The 13,958-nt window shown below is 42.3% G+C and overlaps 1 pseudogene; it reads left to right on the top strand.

Moving 5' to 3' along the window:
• Positions 1–542: 542 nt before the first annotated feature.
• Positions 543–13,741, top strand: LOC138868197 (uncharacterized; annotated as a pseudogene).
• The last annotated feature ends 217 nt before the right edge of the window (positions 13,742–13,958 follow it).

Raw genomic sequence — 13,958 nt, forward strand, 5'->3', positions numbered from 1 at the left:
TTGATATTCCCTCCTCCACAGCCTACCCATTGACTGCCTATCGTTTGAACCAAACCCTTGCCAGTATAAACAACTAGATGCAGGTAGCTACTTCTAAGCTGTATGTATTTTCTACCTCGGTGGCAGCCCAGTCTGTGCTCTCTCAGCTAGGGGTGGGCATAATACCGAGCGAACCAAAAACACCGGTCGAACCGTGAATTTCGGTTTTTCGGTTTCGGTTTAATCTATTTTTCGGTTGGTGCACGGTTTTAACATTATTAATTTTCGGCTTTTCGGTGCGGTTTACGGTTTTTGTATTTCGATTTTCGGTTAAACCGAAAAACAGAAATTTTGGGTATACTCTAGTATTTGATGCATCTTTAGCTGGAAGAATTATGGAATGATTAATTATGGAGGCATATCAGTAGCTTGGCATGAAATTATTGGATAGAAGAAAGCTTTTCAAACATATTATTACTGGAAGATCAGAGCATAAGATAGTGTTGTAAACTACTTTGATTAGCACAAAAAGGAAATGGTTAGATCCCACAATCTTGAGAAAGATGGTCCAGATTAATGATTACTGCCAGATGGAAAATTTTAAGATGGAAGATTTCTTCGTATCTGAAGCCCATCGAGAAGCAGAGGTTGACTGCATCATTCTTGAAATAGTTAATGACACAGGGTTGGAAAATGTTGCAACAAGTTGGAAAGACTTGCAGTAAAGGGAATACGAAGAACTTTTCCATCTGAAGCCATGCTCAAGTGGTGAAGATTATGTCATAGCCACATATATGAGGTAGATTTAATTGTATTGTACATAATTATATAAGGACAGACTTCATTATTCCTACAAGTCTACAACCGTTTGAAACCGGAAATAACCGAACCGAACTTTGAAAAAATCGCACCGAACCGTAAATACTTTGGTTTGATTTGGTTATTAATATTACAAAACTGAAAACCGATAAACCGAATTGTATTCTTATAATAACCGACCGAACCAGCCGATGCCCACCCCTACCCTCAGCCACAGGTCCCACAGTCAGTGGAGGACACTCTCAAGGAGATTCTAGACAACAAGAAGAAGCTCCTGGAGAACCAGAAGTTAATTTTGGATGTTGTAGGTTCTCATGGCAAAGCATTGAAGGAGTTGACCAAAGAAACAAAGAAATTGAGAAAGACTCGGGCATCCAAGGAGTCGGTGAAAGAGTTGAGGGTGGAGGTGGAGAAATTAAAGGTTGATCACTTGCCTTTGGACCTTTTTATTATATGACTCGGCTCCAACAGCCCAACCTGAGCCGGAGCAAGAGACAGAGAGGCCAGCAAAGAGAAAAAGGGTGATTCCCCATGCTGATGATGTTGTGATAGAGTTGGAGGAGCCGTAGGGAGGTTCCTCTAGCCAGCCTCAGGCCCCAGTGCATGCCCAGGTCCCAGTGGAGGCACAGGTTATAGGGATCCAGTCATAGGTTCCCAAGCAGTCCGAAGACCCTGGGACACAGACTCATGATCCTATGTTGACGGAGGGCCAATAGGGAGTTTCTCTTTACTCTCTATCTTTTATTGTTCTTATTTTGGTTAGGTAGCATTGAGGACAATGCTAGCTCTTATTTGAGGGGGTAGGCCCTATTTTGATGACATTGGGTTGTATATATGACATTACTTTCTTTTTATTATGCTTTCTCTTTACTTTTGGTATGTACATAATTTTACCATTCTAGTTTACTTTTCGTACTTTGCAACTTTGGTCTGTATATAAAGTTACTTTCTGATGTATATATTCATTTCCCCCTTATGTATACTCATCTAAATCCCCTATTGTACATATTCATTCTACTTTCCGCGTTTTCTCTTTCATAGCTTCTTATTTCATTTTGATAGATCTTTATTTCCACTTTCTGCATTTTCTCTTTCATAGCTTCTTATTTCATTTTGATAGCTTCTTATTTTGAGTTTTGCATTCAATAAGCCTTTGGTTTTCTTAATGCCGCGATTTTTTCTAAAGGTGGAATTTATCTGAACCGGGTGGCTCTTCCCGATGATGGATGGCATGACAACCTTCTTAAGGGTTTCGTTTGCTTTTTGTGCAAATAGTAGCTAGTGAGTAAGGGTGCCTCAAGCAAAGCTTCACTTGGGCCTAACACATTTGTCTCTGATCCTATGGTCAAAACAAATTATATTGTATAGGATGGTGAAAATTGTGACCTTGAGACTCTTGTGTTGGCCGATAATCATCAAGTGATTTTTCGGCACCATTGTGTTGCCCAAATCTTAGCTAAAGTTATTGTGGGCCCCCAACTCGGTCTCTTTAGCAATCCTATAGCTTGTGTGGTGAGAATTTGAATTGCAAGTCCAAGTCCCGAGCCATTATTCTAGAACTTGCCCTGAATGTTTGTCTAGGCGAAATTCTAAGTGTAGTTTGACTTGAGATGTGATTATAGGCTCTCCTTGATCCGAATGATGTCTTGAAAACTTCCATAGCCTACCAATGATAATATCTCTAATCAACCCTTTTGAGCCATAGATCTTTTTCTTTCAAAAACCACGATACAAGCCTTTACCCATTCTAAAAATACCCTCTCTTGGAACCCGATCTTTCCTTAGCACAAGTCAACAGCATAAGTTTGGGGGGAGAGACGAGGAATGCAACAAAGTGGTAAAAGGTACAATTGAAGAAAAGGAAAGGCAATGAAAAAGAAAGAAAAATCAAAAAGTCAAAAAGAATGATCAATGTAGAAAAAAAAAAGAAGGGATTCAATAAAAGTAAAGAGATGAAAGGTGTGGAAAGTTGAGAAAGGAGAAAAAGGTTTGAAATGAACAAGAAAGAGTGACAGTGTATATCTCTAACCCCAAAGAAAGAAGCAAATGATTTAAAAGGTCAAGAGAATATGTGCCAAAATGAAGCAAATTGAAGTGCTAAAGGGAAGATGGAACCTTTAGACCAAACATTTCCTGCCCTGAACCAAAAGCCTACACTATATCTCCACAAAACCCTTATATGATCGAATGAAGCTTACATTAGTGGTGACTCACATAAGGGGCAAGCTTATGGTACATAGAGCCGGACTTGTGACCTTTATTTGAGAGAGATGAGTGTGTTTCCACTAATCTCGTTCTGAGTGCTACAATCTAAAAGTGAAGTTTGCTTAGGGAAAGTTGAGAATGTATGAGTTTGGGTTCCACAATGACCAAAGTAGTAGAAAGAGTTTCTTTGATGGGTTGAGTCAACTCTTGATGCTCTTGTGTCGCACTGAATCCATGGTGTTTAGAAGGTCGAATGTTGTTAATGATTCATTTGAATTGAGGGCAATTGTTAGTCCCAAATGATGCTAGATGAGGTCACTTTAGGTCAGCTGAATTTTCTTGGGTTTACTCTTAAAGAGGTGGGTCTTATTTTTTTTGCTTGAGGACAAGCAAAAGCTTAAGTTTGGGGGAGTTGATAACTACGGATTATAGTTCATTTTACATTCCTTCTTACTTGAGTTTTGATTAAAAATGTATACAAAATGGCCCCAAAGGCTTACATGTTGTACTTATTTGCAGGGTTTGGTCAAAAAGGTGACAATTAGTCAAAACCAACTCAAAAAGGAGGGAAACATGCACAAGTATCAAGAACAAGTCCAAGCACAGTGCAACAAATCCACCGCGGCCGCATTCCATTTAGTGTGGTCCGTAGTGAGGAGATTTAGAGAGGTGCATATTTTAGAAACTCAAGCACTGCGGCCGCAAACCATTTTGTGCAGACCTCAGTGGCCTCACCGCGGCCGCAATCAAATTTGTGTGGTCTGCAAAGATGGGGGTTCAGAGAGTTGGGAGTTTGGAGATTAAGGCCAATGCGGTCCGCGGACCGTAGTTGAAGCCACCGCGGCCGCGGTGCATTTTATGCGGCCCACAGTGGCCAAGTTCAGAGATCAGAGACTTGAAGCCAAAACGCCTCACCGCGACCGCACTCCATTTCTTGCGGTCCGCGGTACCCCCACAGGGGTATTTTTGTCCAGAAAATTTGGCCTGGTATAAATACTTTCTTTTCCAATTTTTAGGTCATCTTTTGTAATCTAACTTATAGCTGAGCACGTGAACGGTGGTTATTAACTATTTTAAGTAATTTTATAGTGGGTTTATCATTAAATCTTCAATTATTAGCTTGTAATTAAATCTTATGGGTTATTCTTCATCTATTTATCAGTTTTCTTTCATTATTATGAGTAGATAGACCCATTAGCTAGGATTGTGGCTCAACTATAGTGTGGGTATTTGATAAGTCTTTTTTTTTAAGGCTTGAGTGTTTATGGGTAGTTGATATTTGGACTGATTTGCGTTTTCCATGTTGAATTAGTAGTTGCAAACACTAATTTGTGCCTATTTGACTTGGGCTCTTCTTGAGAAAGAGAGCTTGAGTCTAGGAAAATCAGTCCAACAAGGAATTGGGGTGTAATCAAGAATTGATAGCCCCAATTAAAGGGTTAAACCTAGAGATAGTAATACCCGACTTGAGCCTATATTGTTTGCACAATTTTGACACCCAATTGGTCTTGAGAAAGTCAATTAGGGCAAAGTCACTCAAGCTACCGAGAGTATAGAGTGAGTAGTATCGCGCATGGGCTATATCGCAATCCCCAACATAACAACTTCGCCTTAGGCTTAAGAACCTGTCGAATACTCACCTAGGAGAAAGTCAATTCCCTAGTGCCTCTTTAACTAATTAGAAAACTCTACAAGCAATCATTCTTAGTTTAATTTAGCTTATCATTAGCATAAATATTAGAAGTAATATCCAACAAAAAGATGATTGGCAAAGTAATTAAGAGAACTATGCATCTCTAGTTTAGATTGGAATTCAATTCCCACTTATAGCTCCCTGTGGATTCGATCCCGACCATCTCGGGTAAAAGCTACTTCGACCGCTCTCGCCACTTTGTAGTGATTTAGGGTTGGCATCGATCACCTATCTTCGGAATTTTTTTGATCATGCTAGTATTCACATCTAATTTTTATATTCTAGAGTGCACCACCTAGGTGTCTCACAAGGAGATCTATTAGTACCTTTGTAATATCCTTCAAAAATGTCAACTAACACAAACCATCCATTCATCATTTTGGGTTACTCTAACCCCAGCTGGATCCTACTATCCTGTCTTTCTCTTAAACCATATCTATTAGCTCCCATAGGGCATGACTGAGATAGGTATGGCTGATTGTACGTACATCTATTACTGTTGAAGGTAATTCAAAATGCTTATATCTCTCTCCCTAAATGGTAAATAATGATAATTTTATTAAATGGGTACCTTGTACCCTTCTTCACCTTGCATCTTTTACTTGCTGCAACTTGTGTCTAACTTCCGATTCCGTTATTCCTTTTTACCGTAAGAGTAGATAAATATTCTTTCCTAAAAGCTCCTTAACAAGAATCGTGTACCTTTTTGTACATACATGATCTGTTGAAGACCTCACATTTACTCATCATAAGCAAGATGCAAATTCGAGTTCCTCTAATTCAGCACTTCCATAGTTATATCTCTTATCGATCATCTTTCTGAATGTAGGCATCGTCTTATTACGAATAAAATAGAAGTTCGGATTTTGAATTCTTATAAGTGAGCTCTAGCACACGATCTAGAGTAAGAAGAAAGAGTGACAGTCCTAAAAGCCTTGTAGCCTCTTGCTTATAAGTGTGATGCACAACACACCCATAAACAAGACTCTATTAGATACGGCTTGTAGACTCCCTAGGACAGAACTGCTCTGATACAACTTTTGTCATGCCCAGAACCTGGGGGCGAGACCAGCACCCAATGCCTCACAAGGTCGTCATAATTATTACAGCTAACAAACCAATCAAATATACATACAAGGCCTGTAAGCCCAACATACTGCACTAACTGACAGGATATATCTACAAGCCTCTACTGATGGATATATTGCGATCGGAATAGCTCCCCAACCTACTCATAACATATATACATATATATACAAGATGTACATAAAGCTCTAGAATAGGCAACTCTGAAAGGCATGGAGCTTACTGATAAGTAGGGATTTTAACGAGTTTCATGCTCCTTCTTGCCTATGCTTTGATTATAAATCATTACAAATAGTCCCAAAAAGCTCATAAGTTGTGCTTGATTGCAGGTTTGATCGACAAAGTGATGAAATGTCAAAGATCGGCTCAAAAGGAGTGAAAGCTGCTCAAGTATCAAAGGCAAAGTAAATTGAGGGCAAACAAGCCTAGTGCGGACCGTACAAAATGGAATGCGGTTGCACTAGGTGATTCAGAGAGATGGCAAGATCAGGCTTCAAGCAACGTGGCCGCAGTCCATACTGCGTGGCCCACGGTGAAGGTTCCGCGGCCGCACTGCCTTTTTTGTGCGGTCCGCGGAAGAGAGATTCAGAGAGATGACAAAAACTAGGTTTATGCAACGCGGCAGCATTACACATTGTGCGGTCCGTGGTGAAGGTTCCGCAACCGCACTACCTTTTTATGCGGTCCACGGAAGAGATATTTAGAGAGGGGCAAAATGCCAATGCGGTCCGCGGTCATGGTTGTGCGGACTGCGACAGCTGCCTCCGCGGCTGCGGTCCATTCTACACGGTCTGTGAAACCCAAGTCAGAGAGCCCAGAATTGAAATCCAAGAGCCTAGCACGGCTGTGGTCCATTTTATGCGGCCCGCGCTGACTCCGCAACGGTATTTTTGTCCAGTTTTTCTAGCCTAGTTGGAATGGTTGGGATGAGTTGGCAGATAAGTTTATTGCCAAATTCTTTTCTCCTAGTCATATGGCGGCACTTCGAGATGAAATATTATCCTTCAAGAAAGAGCCAATGGAACCTTTGCATGAGATTTTGGAGCGGTATAGAATGATGGTGAAGGAGTGCCCAAATAATGATATGACCGAGGCCATGATCCAACAAACCTTCTACCGAGGCATATATACTACAAATCAATGCATTGTTAACCAATTGGCTGAGGGTAATTTTATGAAACTTTCTTATGAGAAGGCATGTGATGTACTTGATGAAATGGCATACACTTCTTCAGCATGGCAGAGTAGAGCAAATATGCCTCAAGGTGACCCTATGGTTATCCATTTACATAATGAATTACGTAATCACGGGCAAGCAATAGATGAGCTTACCACCACGATGAATCAATTGGCTAAGGCACAGTTGCAACAAGTTCAGAATCCTCGCCAAGTGAATGCCATGGAGGGTGTTAGTATGCTTGTCAACAAGAGAAGGCAAAGGAGGCAACAAAATCAAGGAAATTCTGAGCAATTTGTTGATGAATATGATGGGTGTCAAAATGATGGTTATGATGACCAAAGTGAAGAGGTACAATATGTCAACAACTATCAAGGCAATAGAGGCAACTCTTCAAACCAACAATGGCGACCCCAAGGAAATTGGGGCAATCAACAACAAAGTGGTGGCAATTGGAACAACAACCAAAACAACAATTGGGGTAATCAGAACAATAATCAAGGCAACTGGAATGGAAATAACAACAACTGGGGCAACAACAACAATCAAGGTGGCTGGAACAACAATAGAAACCAAGGCAATAGGGGGCAAGGCTTTCAAAGGCCCCCAATGTACCAACAACCGAACAATCCACCCCTTTCTCTTCTCAGGGTTCTAGTTCTTCTGGTAATGATATGGGTAGAATTGAAATGATGTTCGAGCAGATGATGAAGAGGAATGCGGAATCGGATGCACAGTTAACTTCTCACAACACCTCTATCCGAAACTTGGAGGTGCAATTAGGCCAAATCTCTCAGTCATTGAATACTCGCCCGAAGGGTGCTCTACCAAGTGATACGGTAGTGAACCCGAAGGGTGGAAATAACAATCATGTGATGGCGGTTACAACAAGAAGTGGGAGAGGAGGTGATGTGAATGCCTCAAAGCAAAAGCAAGTTGTGGATGAAGATGTTGAGTTGCGGGATGATGATGTACCTTTTATTGTTGAAGATGTGGTTGAAGAAAATGTGAACAATGATGTGAGGATTGATATTGGTAAGGTCGAGGTAGAAACCCAAGATGTCGTGAACCCGTCTAGGGAACACGTGATTGACATACCCGAGCCGGTTGTGCCAAAAACCAAGGCTCCTTTACCAAGGCCACCTATACCTTATCCTCAAACGCTTGCGAAGTAGAAGAATGATAATCAGTTTAAAAAGTTCATTGATATGATGAAGATCTTATCTATTAATGTGCCATTGGTGGAGGCATTTGAACAAATGCCGAGCTATGCAAAATTCATGAAAAACTTGGTCACAAAGAAGCGTTCTATGGACTGCAAAACTATAAAAATGACTCACCAAGTTAGTGCTATAAGTGCATTCAATAGCCCCGAAGCTTGAAGATCCCGGTTCCTTCACCATTCCTTGCACCATTGGAAGTGCGAATTTTGCCAAAGCTCTTTGTGACTTGGGAGCTAGTATCAATTTGATGCCCTACTCGATTTTCAAAACTTTGGGTATTGGGCAACCTAGGCCAATTTCAATGAGACTTCAAATGGCAGATCGATCGATGAAGCGACCTTTGGGCATTATTGATGATGTGCTTGTCCGGGTGGAAAAATTCATATTGCCGGCCGACTTTGTGATTTTGGATTGTGAGGTGGACTATGAGGTTCCTATTATCTTGGACAGACCTTTCCTTGCAACGGGGAAGGCATTGGTTGATGTTGAAGTGGGTGAGCTCACTTTCCGAGTGGGATATAAAAAGGTCATTTTCCACGTTTGTAAATCTATAAAGCAGCTCAATAGCACCGAGGTGTGCTCATTTGTAGACCTTGTCACAGCGGTGATTGTGGATGATACCAGTGCTATGATCAACGTGGAAGATCCTCTTGAAGCAGTGCTCTTGAACATGGAGGTCAATGATGATTCTAGTAGAGTGGAGTGTGTGAATGCCCTACATGGATGGGCTTTTATTCTTACGGGCCGAGGAAGCTATCTTTGGATCTTCAAAAACTGGAAAATCCACCAACAAAGCCATCAATTGAGGAGCCACCAGTGTTGGAATTGAAGACACTTCCTCCACACCTCATGTATGAATTCTTGGGTTCAAATTCTACTTTACCAGTTATTCTTTCTTCTTGCCTTACTAACATGCAGCTTGAGGCCACGTTGGCAGTGCTTCAAAAGTGGAAAAGGGTAATTGGATGGACTATAGCTGACATTCGGGGAATAAGCCCCACATTTTGCATGCACAAAATCATCTTGGAGGAGGATTCAAAGCCATCCTTGGAGCATCAAAGAAGATTAAATGAGGTGATGCAAGAAGTGGTGAAGAAAGAAGTTATCAAGTGGTTAGACGCCGGTGTGGTTTATCCTATTAACTTCTCTGGTGCAATGTGTACCGAAGAAGGGTGGTATGACTGTGGTGACCAATGACAACAATGAACTCATTCCTACTCTTACGGTCACCGGGTGGAGAGCACGTATGGATTACCGGAAGCTAAACAAGGTGACCCGAAAAGACCATTTCCCATTGCCATTCCTTGACCAAATGCTAGATCGTCTTGCGGGGCATGCTTTCTATTGTTTTTTGGATGATTACTCGGGGTACAATCAAATTTTAATTGCCCCAGAGGACCAAGAGAATAAACCTTTTACATGTCCTTATGGCACATTCGCTTTCTCTCGAATGTTGTTCGGATTGTGTAATGCTCCGGCGACCTTCCAACATTGTATGATGGCTATTTTCATCGACATGGTGGAAGATATCTTGGAGGTTTTCAATGATGATTTTAGCGTGGTTGGGGATTCTTTTGATGAGTGTCTAAAAAATTTGGATAGAGTATTGGCCCGGTGTGAAGACACTAACCTTGTTCTCAATTGGGAAAAGTGTCATTTCATGGTAGAAGAGGGTATAGTGTTGGGTCACAAAATCTCAAAGCAAGGAATTGAAGTAGATAAAGCCAAGATAGATGTGATTTCGATGCTTCCTCCCCCTACTTCTGTAAAAAGGGTGAGGCGTTTCCTTGGGCACGCGGGTTTTTACCAGAGGTTCATAAAAGATTTTTCTAAAGTGGTACACCCTTAGTGCAAGTTACTAGAGAAAAATACAAAGTTCTTGTTCGATGAGAGTTGTATGCAAGCATTCGAGCTTCTCAACTCAAGTTGACTTCTACCGCCATCATTACCGCACCTAATTGGAGCTTGCCTTTCGAGCTCATGTGTGATGTTAGTGACGTTGCGGTTGGGGCTGTTTTGGGACAAAGGATCAACAAGATGTTTCATCCGATGTACTACGCAAGCAAGATCATGAATGAGGCTCAAAAGAACTACACAGTCACCGAAAAAGAATTGTTGGCTATTGTATTTGCTATGGAAAAATTCTGACCCTACCTTATGGGGGCCAAAGATATAGTGCACACCGATCATGCCGACCTTAGGCATTTGATGACCAAGAAAGACTCCAAGGTGAGATTGATGAGCTGGGTGTTACTTCTTCAAGAGTTTGATCTAGAAATTGTTGACCGGAAAGGTAGTGAGAATCAAGTGGCGGACCACTGTCCCGTTTGGAGGAGGAGGGGAGGCCTTGTGATGGCCTTGAGATCAATGATTCATTTCCGGACGAACAACTCCTTGCGGTGTCAATGAAGGATATGTCATGGTTTGCCAATGTTGCCAATTACCTTGTGACCGGAATAATCCCGTGTGAGCTCTCTTCTAACCAAAGGAAGAAGCTCAAGCGGGATAGTTTGGATTTCTATTGGGATGAGCCATACTTGTTCAAGATTTGCACGGATGGTGTGATTCGTAGATGTGTCCCGGAGGAAGAACAATTGAGTATCTTAGAGGATTGCCATTCTTCACCCTATGGTGGCCATCATGGTGGGGTGAGGACCGCCTTGAAAGTTCTTAGTTGTGGATTCTATTGGTACACCTTGTTCAAAGATGTGGGTGATTTGGTGAAGAGGTGTGATGAGTGCCAAAGTGCGGGCGAAATTTCAAAAAGAGATGACATGCCTCTCAATACGATTCTAGAAGTGGATATCTTTGATGTTTGGGGCATCAATTTCATGGGTCCTTTTGTTAGCTCTTATGGGAATACCTACATTCTCGTGGCGGTTGATTATGTCTCAAAATGGGTTGAAGCCATGTCTTTGCCTAATAATGAAGCCCGAAGTGTTGTTGCGTTTCTTAAAAAGAGCATATTTACAAGGTTTGGCACTCCTCGTGCGATTATTAGTGATGTGGGGTCTCACTTTTGCAACAAGGCTTTCAACACGTTGCTTTCCAAGTACGGTGTCAATCATAAGGTTTCTACCCCTATCATCCTCAAGCTAGTGGTCAAGTGGAAGTCTCCAACAGAGAAATTAAGAGCATCTTGTCAAAACTGTCAATGCTAATAGGACCGATTGGTCGAAAACGTTGGATGACGCTCTATGGGCTTATCGGACGACTTACAAAACTCCGATTGGTATGTCTCCATATCGGTTGGTGTTTGGAAAAGCTTGGAATCTTCCAGTCGAGTTAGAGCACAAGGCCATGTGGCTTTGAGGAAGTTGAATTTGGAATGGGATGTTGCGGCAAATCTTCGTGTCGAACAACTCAATGAGCTCGATGAGTTTAGATTCCATGCCTACTCAACTTCATCCTTGTATAAGGACAAAAAGAAGTACCTTCACGACAAATATGCTCGGGGTAAGGAGTTCAAGGTTGGAGATATGGTGCTCTTGTTCAATTCCCGGTTACGTCTGTTTCCGGGTAAGCTCAAGTCAAAGTGGAGTGGGCCATTTGAAGTTGTGTTTGTGACCCCATTTGGTGCTCTTGAACTAAGGAACAAAAATGGTAAAGTTTTCAAAGTTAATGGGCACCGGGTCAAGCATTATCTTGGAAAATTTGATGAGAGCCATGTGGTGGCACTTCTTCATCTAAAGTGATATGCTGGTAACATGCGTCGTGATGCAACGTTAAATCAGGCACTTCTTGGGAGGCAACCCATGTCTTTTTCTTCTTGTTTTCTTTGATTTTCTTTGTAGTGTAGGATTAATTTTTGAGCTAATTGGTTGTAAGATGATGCAGGGATTGTGTTGATATAGTGCAAAACATTTTGGAAAAATTGAACAGTCTCTGAAGTCACCAGTGCGGTCGCATTGCACTTTGTGTGGTCCGCACTGGTGAAGACCAAGTGAGGTACTCCCTAAAGTTTGTCACTGCGGCCGCATCCCATTTAGTGCGGACCGCAGTGGACCTCCGCGGTCGCGGTCTGTTTTGTGCAGACCGCGGAGGCTACCGTCTCAAGATTCTTCTGAACAAATCCAGCGCGGTCCGCGGTCCATTTTGTACGGCCGCACTGGTAGGTGAGGTTGGGTCCCACGTGCTTTTCTATAAATATACCTCAGAGGTCACTAGTTACCCTTTTCGAAAAATTGATTCTGAGAGACCAAAAAAATCATTGTTCATCTTCCCTCTTCTTCATACTAGCTTGTTTGCATTGTGTTTCTTCACTTCTTCTCAATACCTGGTAACAATTCAACCATTTCTTGTTATTTTAATTATTTAATTTTATTTTATGTCATTTTCTATTAACTATGTAGGCTTTTGTCCCCCCCCCCCATAATTCTTCAATTTTGATGTTAGTTTAGTTTAACAGTTAAGTTTTGTGTGCTTGAGGAGTATTATTAACTAGGTAAATTGAGTAGAGACAAAGTTAGGTGAAAATTTGAACAAAAATACAAGACCAAGAACCCTAACACAGTGCCTTGACCAAGCACCCACCGCGGACTGCGAACGTTTTTGTGCGGTCTGTGGTGCTTCAACGCGGTCCGCGGTACCACTTTTTGCGGACCGCGATGAGAATTTTTCAGCAGTTGACCTCTTGCCCACAGCGGCCGCATTACATTCTGTGCGGTCCGCACTGGCATACCGCGACCGCGATGCTACTTTGTGCGGACCACGGTGGTTGGATTCAGAGAGGTGGTGTTATATACCTAGCCTCAGTGTAGACCGCGATCGCCTTTATGCGGTCTGCGGTGCCCCCAATGCGGCCGCACTCCTTTTTGTGCGGGCCGCGGTGCACTGTTTCTACAACATGTTCTGCAGCTTGTGGCTTCTGTTCTGCAATTCATTTTTCACAACTGATTCACTGTTTGTGCTGATACTAACAAAGCTAGATGTTTGTGCTTGCAGATAATGGTTAAACAACGAGGAAAAGGCTCGAAACAACCCAGCCGAGGTGATTCTTCCCGAGGAGGGAAGCAAAGGATGGTAAAACTAACTCCCCAGACTAGAAAACACATAAAGGACATGAGGAAAGCAATCAAAGTGGCTGACAGAGCCATTGACAACTCGGGGAGTAAGTACGAGCCCTCCTGGGAGATCTCTTCAGATTCAGTTCCACTATACATCTCGTATCCGGAGAGAGCCATAGATGGAGACACTCTTCCCTCTTCCCCTGATGCTCAAGCTTCAATCAACATTTCTTCTGGGTCATCTGAGGGCTCAGCGGCAGGTAGTGGGGATGAATACTCTACCTCTCCCACAGCATTAATATCTGGAGAGGGTGCTATGGGTTATGAGGGAGATGGGGAGTTACCTGGGGGTGGTGTGTCTCAGGTTGGGGGTGTTGACCAGACGAGAAATCCCGATGTTTGGAAAGATAGATTCGTCAGCCAGGTGGCGTTCCACAAGTTTAGGGAATGGTGGCCGGCACGAAAGTTGATTCTTGAAAGGAGCTTCATAGACAAAGACCTTCTACCCCTACACCCCAATGTACATAGACAGATTCGAGCTCGAGTGTGTTAGGAGACTTCAAAGACAATTGTGTGAAGGCGAATGAGCACATAGTCAAGGAATTTTATAGCAATGCGGCCCACATCTTAAAGGGCGCTAAAGTGACCAAAGTGCGAAATAAAAATGTGGTATTTACTGGAAACGCACTAAATGAATACATGGGGTTCAATGAAGAAGATGAGTCCCTTTACAATGAGAAGTTGGAAATGGGCGAGGAGGTTCGTCCATG

This window comes from Nicotiana sylvestris, chromosome 5 (assembly GCF_000393655.2).
Source record: "Nicotiana sylvestris chromosome 5, ASM39365v2, whole genome shotgun sequence".
Lineage (NCBI taxonomy): Eukaryota > Viridiplantae > Streptophyta > Magnoliopsida > Solanales > Solanaceae > Nicotiana > Nicotiana sylvestris.